The 12,529-nt window shown below is 41.7% G+C and overlaps 1 protein-coding gene across 1 annotated transcript in view; it reads right to left on the reverse strand.

The window, feature by feature from the left end:
• The window catches only part of tiam2a (TIAM Rac1 associated GEF 2a), a 91,653-nt gene that overhangs the window by 77,157 nt on the left and 1,967 nt on the right, over positions 1–12,529 (reverse strand). The window lies entirely within an intron of this gene.

Here is a 12,529-nt window from a genome sequence, read left to right on the forward strand (position 1 = left end):
ATGCAATCATTCACTCTGAAGTGTAACGTGGTTTGTACTGGTCTGTGCAGAGGCTATATTCTGCTCATTCTAATTTAATAAGGGCAACAGACAAATGGAAAACAAGCCAAACAAGCCAGACAATTCAGACGCAAACAACTCAGAGCAGCAAGTTGAAGGCTGGGAATCACGAATGTGTTAATTACATTCTTTAATTACATTCTTTAATAAAACCAACATTCAACCGCACTACTACTTTTTCACCAATTAATGCAGCTTTGACGGTGACATTACTGGCAGACACGGATAATATGGAAAGTGTTAGAAACAAATAGGTTCTTATTGCTCCATTAGGACTGTGCTTGTTGCTCAGCCGGCCCACTAAGGTAACGTTCCCACACCCATTACCTCCTAGTTCCCCACTGAGAAACACTTTCACACCCATGTGAGTGGAGTAGAACATACGGGCTGTTAAAGTTACCTTGTTAAAATCTGCTCATTTCACTGTCTTAATTAGAAACACAACCACACTGCTCTGGGTCTTTCCCACAAAATCATCACCTACCAGTACGACACAGAGTAACAGAAAGCGCCAAACCAAAGCGAGGTGGTTGTCTGTCTGGCAGCTCAAGTTTTAAATGAAGTAAGAAATGTACGACCTCGAGCTGTTAGTGGAAAGATGATACCCCCCCCCCCCCCCCCCCCCCCCCCCCCCCCCCCCCCAAACTGTCTGGACTGGTTTGGTTACAGGCCCCATGGAGGGAATAACTGAAGTTTATCCCCAAGGAGAAGTCAACTGCAGCAGAAATACAGTTCACTATGCTAAATTTAGTGTTCCACTTGGCTGCACATGATACACTCTTTTATTAATTGACCAATTGCTAAACCCCGCTCCCGAAGAATGGGTGACCTGTCATATTTTAATAACGTAGTGAGATGCTGCAGGTCTGTCAAGCTTTTGCTTTCTTCACATTTCATAGCTGTGTGCATTGCACTGTAGTGAGTGTGATACTCAGTGTCCAGAGTTTGAACAGCAGTGTCTTATTTTAGCCTTTACAAAAAAAGCAAATCAAAAGCATAATGAATGATTAAACAGTGTGTTTAACTGCTCTAATGTAAGTGGCAGCTGTTAGCATGCTAGCTAAGTACATTAGTTTTTTGATTTACAGGCCCACTACTAGCATACCCAGTGACACATGCTCTGCCCTGCTCTTAATTTGATTTTGGAAAATTTACACACCAGAAAACCCTGTCAACTTTACCCATGATAGCATTATGTTTGTCAAACAAATATTGTTCTTATTCCAAAAGCCTTTTCTATTGTAATGTTAGAAATGAAAATATACTGTTTGAAAATATGAATAAGTATGTGGGCTAAAAATAGGGTAATGTTACTTCTTTATTATATTTATCATATATATGAATCATCAGCTGGTGAAGATGCTAACTTTTGCCTGGAAGGTGTAGCTTTAGCCTTAGTCTTTTAGAACAATATCAAATGTATATTTAAGACACTTTTACATTTTTACATTGTTCTTTTAAAAAAGGGAAACAAGTCAGCTGGAAACATTGCTCCATTAATTAAAAAGTCAACTAAAATGTTTTCAACCAATTCATGGAGCTAACGTTTGCCTAATTATCTAGCTAGTTACAGCCGATAAAATCTGACCGTGTGGGCTGTCATGTCAACCAATAAAATTGGCTGGGTAGAAATGAGAAACCTGCTTTTATCCACTTCCATCTGAAATTAAGGATCCATTGTTTCAAAAATTATTAAGTTTACTAATAATTACTAATTATGCGCCATGCAATGATTGAAATTGCGACAGTTGCAGCACTTAGCGAATCGTCATTCACAATCCCAATAACAGTAGATCTATGACAATTGTTTTTTGTGGCTTTGTGTCTTGTGGCTTTAAAACAATGCATCAAGAAAATAAAGGACTGGAAATTATACATTTCACCACATTTTACATTTACAGCTCTTCAGGCCCTCAATAAGTTGAGATTAATATTTAGGTTTTTAGGTCCATTTCAAAAAGGGTGCACCCTGGTCTATTGTGTGAATTCGCGTGGGAGAGCTGTGAACAAAAGGAAAGCACTCAACACGTTTCCATTTTGTAGCAGCAGGTCTCCCTTGGTGTTTATATTCTCCACAGCAACCCCTTTGTGTGTGTGTGTGTGTGTGTGTGTGTGTATTTACCTATTAGCTCATTTAGCTAATAATAGCTAATGGATCTGTGCATGCGAGACTCTTTTCATTTGGGCTGTAAAATCGGATTAGTTCTCCTGTGTGCTGTGATGTATGTGTGTGTGTGTGTGTGTGTGTGTGTGTGTGTGTGTGTTTGTGTGTGTGCATGCATGCGTGCGTGCAAACATGTTACAATGATTTCCTCTCGAAAAGGAGAAAGAATCTTCCACTACTATGAAGACAACACGGAGTGTGGTTTGCATACAGGTAACGGACAAAATAAGTGAAAAGCCAAATGGTATATGATGAAGTTAAGTATTGCCCTTCAAAACAGCTTCATGTCTTCTAGTGCTGCTGCTGTACAAATCCTCAACTGTGTGTAACAGGATATTGGAGCTTTCTATAAGAGGGAAAGGCTCCAGGTCTTAGAGGGAAGCACAGAGCATCCCAGACAGCTTTAATGATGTTTAGGTCTGGTGATTTGGGAGGTCATGGGAATCATTTGAGTTCATCCTGGTGTTCACCTCACTCTTACACTTGTTTAACAGTGCATATAAGGGCTTTATCATTTTAGGAATGGTTCATAGATTAACAAGGATGGATTACCAACAGGGCAAAGTGGCCAATTGCTGCATGGCCTAAGACCTCCAGTGGATTTAAAAGCTCCAAGCTTTTACTGTGCATCAGCTGCTTCCTGCCATGTTACTTAAACATATCTAACTTCAAGACTTGTATGTTTTAGTTTTACTAGTATTTTGCATATTCCTAATATGTTTAATTAAATTACCTCACCTCAAACCTGGGGCTAGAAAAAATGTACATATTGCACAGAGACTGAGGCTTAATCGGGGTCCAACATCCATTTTTTGCCCTGAGCCCACATTGCAAGTTAACCTGGCCATTTCATCCATTACAAATCAACTACATGATCAAAATGTGTTGTTTGGTAGCCTTCAAATAATTGTCCTGCAAAGATTTCCATTTTTTCATTAATTCATTCATCCATGTTGATCAAGTCTGACTTGTGTCAGTAGATCTTTGTTGGCAGTGCAGCTGGTCTCAGTTTGACTTTTGGCAGTTTAGCTGAAGGTTACCTTACCACTGGAGCTATATGGTTCTGCTGTTCCATGTAAACACTTTAGCACAAATTACACAGTGCAATTTGAATGTGCACAGCTCTGATACTAAATGGAAATATTATAAAATCCCATGCAGACAAGCCTGGCAGTTTTGTGTAGATGCAGATATCATACCTTTTAAAACTATCTTTGTCCTGTTTTCATAGTTGGTTGAACTGAACAGCAGATGAGTATGTAGTTACTGAACTGAAACTGTTCCAAATATAAGCAGTGGTTATATCAGCTATATTAGGCTTGTATAAAAATTTAAAAATGCATAAATCCACAACCCATATATTAAAACCCACAAAGCACTTATTAAAAAGCGATTGTCAGACCTCTTTTACGGCTGACACGCACCACTAATTGGCACACTGGTTACTGTGCCTGTGTAGCTAACCTTGTAATTACGATGATGTGATGTGATGATATAATGATCAAAGTTACTTGTTTTATATGAAATGTTTCTGTTAATTTGTCCACTGCCTATGTTTAATATAAATGTATACTTGCTCCTACCTGATTACTTGGAAAAAAGGTTCCAAATTGTAATAAAGTGGAATTATCCTTTAACTGTTGTATGTAAAAGCCACATCACCAGATCAACCATATTTCTTTTCTCCACGCTCAATCCTCTGTCCAGTCCCTGTCAGCTTGCCAAATAGACCTTACCTCTCAGCCTCCTCCAATTTGTCCCCCATCCCAGCCCAGAGTGGTCTGATCTGAAACCAGCCCACACTTATCATCCCTGACTCTTACACTCGAGATGAGTGCCAGATTCATGTTTTTCATTTTCACCCCAGTGTCCCATGTGACACTCAGGGCGTGGGGGCGAGTAATAAGGTGGGGGAGGAAGAAAGGATAGAAAGAGAGAAAGGGTGCAGGCCAAATTGATTGGCAGAGGAGCAGAGGGGCAGCTTATTCCTTACAATTCCCTCCTTCAACTTGTCAAACCCTCTGCACTGGTCCCTGACCCTCTTCTTGTCACTCTCCACCGAGGTCATTACTGGTTCCTGTTCTGAATTAGCTCCTGTTTCATGCACTGACACTTTCTGACTCTGTTTAGTTTTAGTATTTAGTATTCTAATGTTAGTGCATTACTCTGATTCAAACTAAAATTCAACAGGTTCATGAAGGTAGCAACTGTTGCAGGAATGGATTTTGGTCTGAATTATAGTGTAGAATCATCACTCATACTATGTTGAAGCAGTACACAGTCCAAACTTCTGGTATTGTCTCTCTCTCTTTAGCACACACTTTGCTGAGAGATCAAAGAAAGAGCAACATTATCCAAATAAGAAGACTGACATTTTAGCAGCAAAAAGCTGTTTTTGTTTTATTTTTAATACAGAGGGAATGAAATCTCATCAAAACACAATTATATATTTGTATCCAGGTAACCAGGTTTTCTCAGATGTATCCACATATTTTGAATGAATCAAAACCAGAGGAAGCTGCCGGTTCAAAAACATTATGTTAAAGATTTAAAACTACTTTTTATTCATGGCTACTAAAAAAATGTCTGTTTGTTAGAGGACCAGCTAATCCGTGATTTCCCTCTAAATGATTGACTTCATTTAAGGTGTATTCCCTTAGTTTGAAGAGTGATTTGCTCTCTCTGGACATGACGGAAATTAAACTTAAAAATAACCTTTGAGTATGGTTTCAAACTGTATTTTTAGTTGGTTTTATGATTCAGTAGATCCAACTGAGAGGCTCAGTTACCAAGTAAATCTGTCCAGACTGTGCCATGCTTCACTGGGGATTAAAAAAAAAGAAATAAAAAAAAGCAGCTATAAGAGGTGAGACGCAAATGGTAAGAGGAGGAATAAGAAAGGATGAGGGGAGCAAGCGGAGCGAAAGACTAATGAAGGTGAAGCACATGGGGAGGAAAGATGGATGAAAAAGGGAAAGTCCAACCATGGGGAATAGATGTGGAATCAGATGCAAGGATGTGAAGAGTGCAGCATCAGCCCTCCTCTGCTAATCACTCATTTGTCATTTCATTTGCAGAGGCCGCGGGGCGAAGCATGTATAGTTTTTCATATCACATCAGAGGAGAACAAATGGTATCCGAGCTCGAGGGAAGAACAAAGGAATGACAATGCGAAGGATAAAAACAAAAGGTTAGAAATGTAGATATGCAAGTGAAAGTCAAGCTTTTTTTATGGTGACATCACAATTTTATTTTATAATTAATATAGAATAATACTTCATCAGCTACTGTCTGCCATGTTTATCCACCTGCTACTACATGTCCAAGAATTAACAGGATAGGAGGCTGATCAAAAGAGGGACAGGAAGGAAGAGAGTATGAGAGCTTTTCTGCTTTATCTGCTATAGGTCATGGACTTCTCAACCCTGATTACAGAAACACACACACACACACACACACACACACACACACAGTCTCTCTCTGTCTCTCTCTCTCCCTCTCACACACACTGGTGTGACATCTGCTGTGGATAGGCCCTGTCACACTGCAGTCTCTGCTGGGGCCGGCCGTCACAGATGTTCACAGCGAGGTCCTCAGTCCATTCCTCCACCCCTTGGGAGAGTTCAGACCAGCGGTCCAGAGAGACAGGGAGACAGGAAATCTGTTCTTTTTCTATTTACCAGGCCAGCGGATCCACAGTTACACACACGCACACACAAACACACACACGCACACACACACACACACACACACACACACACACACACACACACACACACACACACACACACACATAAACACATGCGTACACACTTCAGTCCTTACTATCCAATTTAACCTGCATGAGGACAAGACAATTTATTCAGGAGTGTTTTTTTTCCAGAGGAAGACTGTGTAGGTGTATGAAAGAAAGTGCGAATGTGTGGAGGAAGGAAAAAAAAGGTGTGTATTTGCTTATATTTGTATATGTGTACAGTGTGTGTTTGTGTGTGTGTGTGTGTGTGTGAGAGAGAGGGAGAGAGAGAGAGTGACAGCCTGGAAATCCCTGATGCCTGCTGGTCATTAATAAACATGATCATGAATGTTTAATCCCCATCAGCAGGGTGGCAGGGGAACCCTCGTGGGTCATATTGACAAAGTCGCACACACACACACACACATACACTATCTCACACACACACTATCTCACACACACACTCGACAGATTGGAGGAGCGGCAGGAGGGAGGTTTGAAGCGCCCAACGTGAGGTTAACTACTCATGAGCAGGACACCGCCTCTCCCTTCACTGTGTTAACCGTGTGTGTGGGATGATGAGAATTTTCTGTACAACTTGTTTTACACGTAAAGCTTCAAATGAATGTCAACATAAAAGACTGTTCATGTGTCTGCGCACACTCCTGTCCAACTTTAAAGAACCTATTGATAGTAAGAATGCACAAGAAACAAACAGATTTAGCCATTAGGGCTAAGGAAACTGGGATACACTGTGAAAGTGTGACTAGGGAGGAATAAATTCCACAGCAGAGAGGTTTCCCCCGTATTTCAGGAATTTTCTACGAATGCACGCCTTGAAATAAAACAGAATAAAGTAGATCTCCGCACTTGAATCAAGAAAAAGATTCTCAAGTGAAGAAGCAAGTTGGTGTGTGACAGAAACTCGCTGAATTCATCTCAACCCTTGTGCAAAAATGTTTCCAATTGTTCCAGGAAACTCAGATTTCTAGGATTCAGATAAAGTGACTTATTAAGATAAAGTGAAGTTATTTCTTTAGAAAAACACTGTATTAAGAATTAGGCTGATAAATATTGATTTTCCAACATTTTCCTCATATTTAAAGTTGCTTATATTGGCCACTGACATGATGGACATGTGCTGTATGTCCTGTTGTGGTGGGAATAAACACAGGGAGAGGAAATGTTCAAGAATACAACAACTCTTTGTGCTGTGCCCCACGTCTTCAGAAATGATGCATTTTTAATGTTGAAGTAAATTCAGTGTAATCAGGATCAAAACCAGGTTGGTTTGTAGACACGGTTCTAAAGAACTGCAACATGATGCCAGTCTTTTTGTTCGGTTTCATTATTGTACATGTAAATGGAGATTTAATATGAAAGTACACAAACATGTAATTTATTTTTAAACAGGTTAATTTGCGAACGTAGCAACAAAAAAAAACATTCTGGTTAATGTGACAAAAACTATTTCTTTGGTTTGAGATTTGTCGCACATGACTGTCTAAGTGCTGTTTCAGAGGCTTCTGCATCGTGTCAAGAATATTTGGGGATTATTTGCCTAAAAATCTTAACAATTTAATGTTTCAGTTCATGCTCAATGTGAACAATTTTCATTGGAACTACTTTCTACAGAAGAAACAATCCCTGTTAAAACGGTTGAAAGTGTGTTCTGTGAACTATCCAAAGTAATTTGGACCTTGTTTCTTGGAAATAGATGATGATCTTTAATATTTGAAAAGTAATTTATCAATTCTGATTGTACTTCTCGCCAATGTTTTTATCTCCAAAATAAAACCCAAACTATCCGCATGATCAGACACCAGTGAAGATCAATGAGGAGATACGTTTTTTTAGATGTTAGCCATTGGATTTTGTATAACATTGGCCTAAAATGTTTGCAGCTTTATCTTAAAGAACTTGAGTATCTGCTTTAAAAACATCAGTGCTATTTCAAACATCTGATTTCATTTCATTTTGTTGTTTAACACAAAAACATCCATTAAAAACAGAACCACGTTTGATGACAGTACCTTGATATTTACAAATCTGTTGACTTCCTCTTACAACAAAGCAACCTCCCACCCCTCTGCCCGACCTTCCCATGATTCTGATGAGTCAGGAATTTCCTATCTTTTTTAATTTGACACCGTCTGCTCTGTGTCTTGTGCACACTTCAGAGTGACGCCTCCGACTCTCAGGAGGGAATTTGCTTCTTCCCATCGTAAACAAACACACAGACAACGAGGAGGCCTTCAGGGCTAATTACCAGCTAGCTGCTGCTGCGGCTAACAAACAGCACAGGGGGAGCAAAGGCAAGGGAACAAATGAAGTCACATGTGTGGGCAGGTAGACACACACACACACACACACACACACACACACACACGTTCACTATGGTTCTTAATGGAAACAATGAAGCTTGTTTTGGCGGTTGATGAACCAGGTGTCACATCTGCAGGAAGAAGCTGAGTCAGCCTTTAATAAGCAGCTTTTATAAGGTCTTCCTTTACAAACGATGACAGACATGTGAATGGAGGCGACCCAGACTGCATGAGAACAAAGTGAATATAAAACGTCTGCATTGTGAATGTGTGTGTCAGGCCTTTATCACACACCTTCTGTAGCTGCAGAGGACTGCAAGAATGAGAAGAGGCTACATAATCAGAAAATTGGTTGAGCATGCAGTGGGAGCTGGTTAAGCGAGTGTGTATGACTGCGATACGTGCACAAATGTGCCCACTCCCATGAGAGCAGCGCTGATGGAAGACCGTCAGCGGGAGGCTACAGCCCCTACCTGCCTGTCCTGTCTGATACATTTCATGTTTCCAAATTTCCACAATGTGCTGCGCTGTCAAACTCTCGCCCCGCTTGCTCAGCATCTCAGCACACCTCCCTCCCTGCACACCCCCCCCACCCCATCCCACAAACACACACATATTCCTCATTTGTGTTGTCAGATTTAATAAGCTCCCCTGTCACCCAGATTACACACACAGCACTCTGTGAATCATGATTGGATCCTCTCTAAAAATCAGGAAGAGTGTTTGTTGTGCTCATCACTGTCTCCTTGACTACTTCATTTTCCCAGACACCTCCCTGTCTCTCCAACAGTGGTAACCTTTAACCTCCTACGACCCTGCCCTCACCCTGTAATGAGCGCAGCGCAGCTTGAGATGAGAAGCAGAAGCACTAGCACTGACAGAAGTCATCTAATGATCCAGAGACAGCCACTTTGGGCAGATAGTCATGTAAACAGATGATGTATGTTCACTGATATTTGTGTTTTGAACTGGGGCCACTCACAGGGAAGATTAGGGGCTAACAATGTTAACAGAGACAACAGTTGTAGACATCAATCCTGAAATGTAAATGCCCTGTCTCTGCCTCTGCAAACCATGTTTGCACTAATGGGTTTAATTCTGGTTGCATTGTGGCACCGCTGACACACCGCCAGTACACACACACTTAGTTATGTGTGTAGGAAAAAGGTATTCAGTGACAGGCATGTAGACCACTGATAACACACACACACATACATACACCCGCCTCCTCAGTATGCAAATACACACTGACTTGGCAAAGACAACCTCTTCTCTCTTCCTGCTCCTGGCATGGATAAAAAAAAAAAAAAAACCCAAAACACTTGCCACCAAATTTTTATTCTCCCCAAGAGAGGATGAAAGAAATTAAATGTCCACATGAAAGTCAAGAAATAAAGGAATAATGAGTCAAGCTGCTGCCTTCAAAGACAAAAGTGGAGCAACACTCACTGTGTACAGGAGAACAATCAACAACATTGTCGAGAAATGCTACGTCTGGATTTGCTGTATTTGCTTTGAGACAAAGCAGTAGATAAAAGTTGTGGTCCTGCGGTCCTCGCTGCGATTATGAGCGTGTTAACAGATACATGCGGCATTATTACAAATTACTGGACTTGTGTCAGGGTGGTAGGGTCAACATCTAAAATCACTTGTGAGATTTTCTTTTTAGTGAGAATAGGAATAAACTTAATTTGAGCCATGGCAATATCAGTCAGCGTCCACAACTTTGGTCCAGAATAAAATATCACAGAAACTATCACAAAAGACTTTCAGGCTCCCCAGAGGATGAATCCTAAACATTTTGTTTATCCCCTGACTTTTCATTTTCTTTTCATCATCACTTCCACTCATCCAATAAAATAATTATATAAGAAATAAGGCCCCATATTGGCAGGTACACATGTGGGTGAAATGCCCTTGAGCAAGGCATCGCTCCCCACACCATCGGCTCCGGGGCTTCTGCTCTAACTTCCTACACTCACGCTTCCTTGTGGTGCAATGGGACAACTCTGTGACCTTGGTGCCTCTCTCAGCCAACTTGCAGCAGGGTGCGGCCTGCGGAGGGGCTGAAGTCCTGAGTAGGCCAAGTTCCTGGGTGAGGGGAACTTTGGGAACCTTGGCCGAGCCTTGACGAGTCTGCTGGCTCTGATAACGGCGAGCAATGCAGGAGAAACTTACACACACTCCCACAGTGGTGAGTAATTACTGTGGCTGCAGAGTGTGTGCCGAGATAGGGGATTCCTCTCCCGCATAACTAGGTGGACGAAAGATAGATTGTCCTGTTTTTTTGCTCGACTCGATCTCTGGTGCTCATGAATTCGTGAGAGCAGCCACTGTAACGCAGACACTCTGTCTCTTTCCACTTGGCACAGACTCCAGCATGCGAATATGATATCTGGGTATCTGGCCATGGGAGATAGAGGCTGATTTAAGTCTAGAGGTTTTGGGAAGGGCTAATCAATAGCTTTAATCAATTAAGAATGCAGCAACTGAGAAGCTGCAGAAACAGGCCAAATCTCACACTAGAAGGACCTCATTCCATTTATCACACTGCTCCTGTATTGATCCGAAAAAGGTATGGAGAGAGGCAGAGGAATTAATTTCAGCGAGGTGACACCGTGAGGATCCTGCATGGCAGCAATTTTCTATGCCCTTTTCTCTACCCTGGCCCTGCTGTTGTTTCAAAGGAAGTGATTTCATGTGTGGGTATACTTCGCCTGACGGGCTTTTTATTTGTCTAAGTGAGAGTGAAGCACAGAAGGTAAGAGAGGTGAGCACTGCAGATTTTGAGCTGTCGCACTCCAAGAAACCAGTCTGCACAGAGCACACTCCGTCTGCCATAATAATGATGAGCGCTGCAGTACCACACTGACCTCAAATGGTCAGAGACGGTACTGACATTACAGTTCCACTAACTGTAGTCCTGTTAATGGCAACAGGAACACTGTATCTGTTGTGGAAATGAGCCACTAGTCATCAGTCTGAGTAAAACTAATTAAAAATGCTCCTCACTGAGCTAATTGGGCCTTGAAGTTAAGGCACCTCCAGTTCATATCAGACTAGGAGATTTTATGATTTCCTCACATCATAGTAAAAACATTTACAAGTTAACCTTCAGCGCCGTCTAATTTTCTTCCTCTCAGCAGGGAACTCAAATGTATCTGACCTACAGTCAAAACCACACATTAGCGCTACCATCTGGGTATGAACTAGCAAGTGTATTATCATTCCATGCCATTACGGTTTAGGTGCTCTCATTACTTGTCCATGCTGAGGTAATCCTCACCTAAAGGTCAGGCTTGCTTTGGTCTGTTCCCATAGGCTTAGCTAGGGGTTTAGATTGAGTATAAATTGAAAATGATGTGCAAATGGATTGGCACATGAGCACCATTAGACTCATCCCTGAGCTTTATTGGAAAGCCAGGTCCAAATGTTGATATTTCATTCTATCACGTTTCCTAATTAAAGTTTACAATTGTGAACGCGTCCTTTATTCTGCTGTAGATAAATAACTGAAAGATGCTGGACCTCTCCTAGAGAGGGGATTTATTTTTATTGATGTCCAAACGAGCCCTGGCCAACTGCTGTGTACATGTTTGTCTGTTTCAGGGCAGATAGTGGTTGATTCAAAGTCTCAGCCTGTCAAGTCTTTCTGAGGGGAGGTCAGGAGGAGGTTGGACTTGGCTGACTGCCTGGGCCTCTGGGAGCCAGGTGGGAGCTAGAAATTTATGGAGTGAGTCATAACAGAGGACACACAACTGGGTATTTTGAGCTCAGCTTTATCCCTGAAAGGTCCCCGGATGCTTAATCCAGAGCCAAACTATGAAATATGTTGTTCTGTGTATTAATGTTTGGATTAGCAAACTAAGCTCAGGTGTAATTGGAGGTAGAGACATTTTGCCACACATAGTGCTGCTCTTCTCCCGGTGTTTTCTTTATGAGAGTAAAAAGCGCTGAAATGGCATCAGTAGACACCATGATGCATGCGATTGTTCAAATAAATCCCCTAGCTTGTGTTTTCTAACACTAGCCAGGCCATAAATGAGTATAGAGAGGCGTTGGTGTGTGCTGAGTGTGCACTTCCTCCAGCTGTAGCAGCCATGTCCCTAGCAGTGCAGGGTGGAAGGGGGTGGGGGTTAAAGGCAGCCAGCATCTTCTCCTGCCTCCTCCACATTTCCGTCATCTACCTACTCCCTCCTCCCCCATTTGTTCTGTTGTGGTAAGCACCAGATGGCTGCTTTTTATTGT

This window comes from Seriola aureovittata, chromosome 13, assembly GCF_021018895.1.
Source record: "Seriola aureovittata isolate HTS-2021-v1 ecotype China chromosome 13, ASM2101889v1, whole genome shotgun sequence".
NCBI lineage: Eukaryota > Metazoa > Chordata > Actinopteri > Carangiformes > Carangidae > Seriola > Seriola aureovittata.